This window comes from Anas acuta, chromosome 9, assembly GCF_963932015.1.
Source record: "Anas acuta chromosome 9, bAnaAcu1.1, whole genome shotgun sequence".
NCBI classification, from domain to species: domain Eukaryota; kingdom Metazoa; phylum Chordata; class Aves; order Anseriformes; family Anatidae; genus Anas; species Anas acuta.
In genome coordinates this window covers 16,162,962-16,168,654 of record NC_088987.1, presented here as the reverse complement: position 1 = coordinate 16,168,654, position 5,693 = coordinate 16,162,962, and positions in this window count along the sequence as shown.

Sequence of the window (5,693 nt, the reverse complement as noted above, 5' to 3'; positions counted from 1 at the left end):
CCCCTGGCCGGGCTGCCGCCGGGCGATGTACCTGCGGGTAAATGCCCCGAGCCTAAGGTGGGGGGCAGCCGTCAGAAAAAAAGCCGTTTTGGGCTCACTGAAGCACGGTGAGGCTCGGTGTGGAAGGGCTGTTTTTAACTGATGCTGAAACACGCCAGAAACTTTTATTAACGCTTGTGTTATCCGGCATTTGGAGAGCTCGCTGATCGTTGTCATCGCTCCGCAGCACCCCAGGTGTGCCCTGTGGATAAATAGAAAAGGGGCTGCTGGGTGCTCAGGCCTTGTGTGAGGGTAAAGGTTGGGCTACATGATCGTACAGGTCTTTTCCAACCTAAATGATTCTGTGATTTATATATATATATATATATATATATATATATATATATATATATATATATATATGCAGAAAAGCTAATGAATTGAAGATGTGGTAAGTGTTGTTATAAAATCCCTTCCAGAAAAATATCAGCTTACTAAAATAAGGCAGGAAAAAATAAAGTTGTTTCTAATATCATACCTGTATCCGTTGTACTAAAAAGTAATTTAAAGGAAAGAAAGGGTTCTTCAGAGGGAAATTTCCTGGACCTTGAAGAACTGTTGACTTTTTGTATGGACCTATTGGATTTTACATGGGTTTATTGGTTCGGTCGTCCTATCCTACAGCCATCCCTGGTACAGGTGATGGAGAATGCATCCAGAAAATGTGACAAGGATGCTGCGGGAGCACCCACATGCAGCGCTGGCTCAGAGAGGTCAGAGCTGCCCCTGTACCCAGCTGAATCACACAGCAGCTCCCCCAGGAAAATGCACCAGCCACGCACTGCTCCCAGGTATGGGCATCCAACGTGGCCCACCTTACACTGTGGGTCGCAGAACGGGATCGAGTTTATCTTAATTAGCTTGCTGTGGAAGGTTTTACTGAAATGTTTTTTATATCTCTATAGTCTTTCTTTTTTTCACTTTTTAACCTTAGAAGTCAACCACTGGGCAGAAGGGCTGCAGCTCCTTCCACTGGTGTGGAACAGGTATAGGTAATTATAGAACATGATTTATGTGTCTGGAAGGTTCTGTATGAATATATGGTCTTCTTTCACAGCAGCTGCTGCCTTTCTTGTTCTATGTGGTGGATCACTATGACTCTTTGTTCATTTGTTAAGCAAGATAGAAAACAAAATCAGGAATAATGCTCTGCAATTTGCTTGTAAAACAGTGTATTCTGGGAGTTTACAAAAATGCTGTAACCTGTGCTGTGCAGTTGTAGAAGCTGACTGATCTACTGTTTTTTTTTTTTATTAACCAGAACAAAATCAAAGATCACTCTGATTAGTTGTACTTTCTGTTTATAATTTACAGGTCTATTTTTCTTGTCCTTTAATAATGTAACCAGCATAGTTGTAACAAAGCAGGACCCTTCTGAGCATGAATAAACACAGAAGAAAACAGTTTTCAGGAACAGAAGGCTCTGTGACTTTACATATTCGTAGAAAGGTTCCAGTAGATGTTTAAGGTTTGTTGTTTTAAGCTTTCTGTTTGTCTTTTATTTCTTTTAAAGACAGAGTCTGGTAACAAGAAGACAAAGTTCATTTAAGTTTATATGGTAGAGAGAATTAAACTCTTCAGAGCTTTCTGTCAAATACTTAACGTGTTCTGTGTTGTGCAAGGGCCTGAGCTTAAATGCAAACCTCAAAAGGCAAATTTCAAACCAGAAGAGAAAGAAGAGTGCATGGGCAGGCCCCAGATTAAGCTTCTTGCTGTTCATATTTTTTTGATTGTTTGTTGCTTTCCTCCCACCCCTTAGCTGTTTTCACAGCAGTCTGATCCAAGGCAATGTAGCCCTGCGATATCTGATCTGATCTTGAGCACAGACAGGGAAGAGGCTGCAGAGCCAGTTGGTGCAGTTAACCTCGACAAAATGTAATCAAGACAATCAAGTTTCTTTCTGCAAGCTCTTGAGAAATTCACCAAGAGCTTGTACAGATAGCCAGAGCTTCTAAGGCTCTTTCACGTGGAGCAGTGCTCTTCCCTCCACACTGCCTGGCAGTTTGTACCTTGATGAAAAACAGCTGTTGGCTATAAAGCCATGAGATGTGGTAACAGCTTTCTTAGCCTGCCAAAAGAAAATGTACCTAAAATACAGCTAAACTGGAATCTCAAAAATAGCTCATGTTCATATTCTGCTAAAGACAGTCCTGGTCTTGTCTGCCTCTGCAACAGCTGATGCCATTTCAGAAGTAAGCTATGATTATGTGAAGGCTTAATCTTGTGTAAAAAAAGACCGAGTAACTGAAGGTTTGCTCTCAACAGGACAAGAAGGCAGGGAGATAGTGGCGGATGTTCCTGTGAGCATTGTTGTGTTTTGTCAGCCCTTTGTTTACTGGTCTTTTGCCTACATGGTAGAGGTGTATCTCACAAGATACACCACGTGCCCACTGCAGTTCTGGAGAAGTGAAAAGCTTTTCAAAAGGGGAATAACAATTCCTTAGAGACTCCGTTACGAGAAATGGAAATGAGGAATATTCACCGAAGGACAGATTTCAATGAATATGGATGTTGTGTTCTGTCTGCCACCCCCCAGCATGTGCTGTGGTAAAGAAAAAGAACTCTGCTTCTTCTTGAGTTGGAGTACCACGAGTCTGGCAAGTCTCCTACAACCTCCTGGGATCATCAGCCTTGCTCAGAAAGTGCTGAACGATACAAAGAAATGCTTTACAGGAGGCTCAGGTTAATTTTTATTCCAGTTTACTCTTAATCCATGGTACTTCAGAAGATGCAGCTTGATTTGCTATAAACTTATTCACACGGGAAAAAAAAATCCTGAAAAATGATTATTAGACTAGTTGAAAAAAACATGTCCATCTCTGGCCCCAAAGGCATTTGAAAAGGAGGGACTGCAGTGATGTTGTATCAGCTGCAGGAGCAGTGGACTTCTGCTGAAACTACTGAGGAATATGGGAGATCCAGCTAGCTGCATTGCACAATCCAAGCTGAGTTTTGCGGTAAAACCCATGGATGCACTGATGGGGAGGGAGCTCTGAAAACTTGATCTTGACAACAACTGGTCTAAACAATGGGTTTAAATTACCCTCTGCTGTTGAAGTGGTAAGAGGGCCTGCTGAATTCAACAACTGTTTTCTGCTTTTCTTCGTACAGCTAAGATTATTGGGGGACTAGATTATTTGGGTAGATTATTTGCTGTAAAAAACAGCTGCTGATCTACTCACCTCTGATCTTTTGTCTGGTACACTGTCCTCTGCTCCAGGCTACCACCTTTCTTTATCTATGGTAAAGACAATATTGGTAAACATCTGGTCAGCAAATAGTTTTCAAAGTTTTCTTTGGTTATGCCCACCCTGATGTGACCTCCTCTGCTAACTGTAAGGTCCTTTTCTAAACTGTTTCCCAAAACAGTGAGCTGGAGTTCACAGCCTCAGGGCTGGCAGATGTAACTTTGAAAGGCGCAGCTGGAGTAAGCACAGCAACTACATCTACACAAGATGTGCTCCAAGACATACTGTGGGCTGTAAAATATCACCCTATCCTAAACTGCACATTTCCCCTGCAGAACCTCAGCTGTAGAAGGCTGTTCAGTTGTAGGAGGTTGTTTTAGCAATGAGCCACTTCATGTGATAGGCATATTTAAAAACTTCTCCTCCCTTCTGGGCATCTTCTTAGTCTTTTTTTCCTTTAGTGTAAAAGGTTTTAAATGCCTTGAAAACTTCACCTCCTGTCTTCCAGACCAAGGCTAGGCTTAATTATAAATGCAGTATTTATCACTGTTAATAGGTGCTTAAAACCAGGGCTGTAGGTGCAGCACAATTGTACCTCCAGTAAGTCACCACTGGTGCGTGCCCCTCAAAACAAGCAGCTCCTTTCTGTTGAGATGTGTGTGGAGAGCACAGTGAGACGGTGTTCAGGGCAGGACAGCTAGTTGTCATACGGAGGCTTTGCTCTGTACTTTGTCTTCTTGAAATCACGAGCTACCCCTCTGAAAATCCCCAGGTCTATTTTTTTTTTTTTTTTTATACATATACATAAACAGCAAAGCGTGCAAAGCAAAAGCCATTGACGCTTTTGCACACACAAAGCTGCTGTAACATATTTGTTAGCAATGTGCAAAACCACGATGTTTTCCATCAAGTCAGTGCCCTGTTCAGCGTTTATTTCCCTCTCTATTGTTCTGCACATACAAACCATTTTAAGATTGAAATGATCGCTTTTAAGATAATTTAAAATTAAGGATCTTACGTTGTTCTGGCAGTGAGAACTCATCTGTCAGTTGTGTGCAATCGTCCAAACCTATTTCCTTTCATATTTAAGCTCGGATAATTGCATGGTTTCAAAGCAACACCTTCTGGCAAGCTGCGGTATTGCTTGTGCCGGCAGACACCTTCCTCTTGGAGTTACTTGGGACAAAACAGCGACAGCACAGCGGCCTTCAGAGATGGTCCCTGGTTGCTTAGCGAGCGCGATGCAGTCTGATTGACTTGATTACTGCGGCTTCCACCGGCAGAGAAATACACACGGGGAGCGTTTTCCAGGTTTTTTTGGGTGAGCAAACATAAGCACTTAGTGTTGTCACACAGATAGAGTTGTCTTTTTTGTTTGTTTATACTACATGGGCTAGTTTACAGGTAATAGTATCACCCAAAACAATACAGGACTTCATTCAAAAAACGGAATTCCATGAACAAACGATGCTTGCTATCATGCCTGTATATTGGAGTAATGTAGACATTAGTGGTCCTTCTTACTTTTCCTTCTTATTTTACTCCATTCTACAGCTCACTGTAAAACTGACTGGCAGAAAATTGAAGTGTGAATGAAAAATCAGAACGTTTTCAGAAAACATTATTAATTAAAGTATCAGTTCGTACTACCATAGTCCACTAGCATTGAAGCAATGCCATTGTCCTTATGAACAAGCAGAAACACGATGATGTGGAAGCATTGCAGAAAAGCACTAATGAAGATTACAGTTCCCGTAGAATCTACACATGGTTTAAGCATTGTTGTAAGGTATTAGTATCATCATGAGACATCAGACATAAGCAAATGGGAATCAGACATGAAAAATTCCAGGGGATTTATACAGAAGGCTGAGATGCAATGTAGATGTTCATATACACACTATAAATAAAAGCAACACAAGCGGTTGTAGAGGGACATTTCTTCAAGGAGACAATAAAATTGTCAATAACAATAATAAAAAGATACACAGAATCAATCAGTGTTTCTGCTCTCCGCTCCAGGCTGCAGGATGACTGCAGATGTACCACTAACAAAACTGCAGTAAAGTCCAGTGGTGAAGCACAATGTTAAAAGCACCTGTCCAAGACTGACATCTTAATACCCACTTTGGCTACGTAGGCTGCATCCTAACATTTTGGGAGGACTAGTGCTAAAGTTTGGGGTGCGAAAGTGTGTTTGGCTTTTTGGGCTGGCGTCACCAGCTGTCTCCAACAGCAGGGGCAACCTCAGGTTCTGCGAAAACCATCAGCGTGAGGAACGCCAGCTTCGGGTGACATTTCCCGTAGCCCCCTCCCTGGTGCTGCATCTGCCGTAAACCCTCACAAAGAAATATAAACAGTCACAAATGCTGGGAAGGCCTCTGGGGGGGGGTGACACAGGAGCTGCTCCCAGCCCCCGGCCCGGCCGTTCCCGGGGTCCCTGCGCGGCCCCAAGATGTCGGCGGC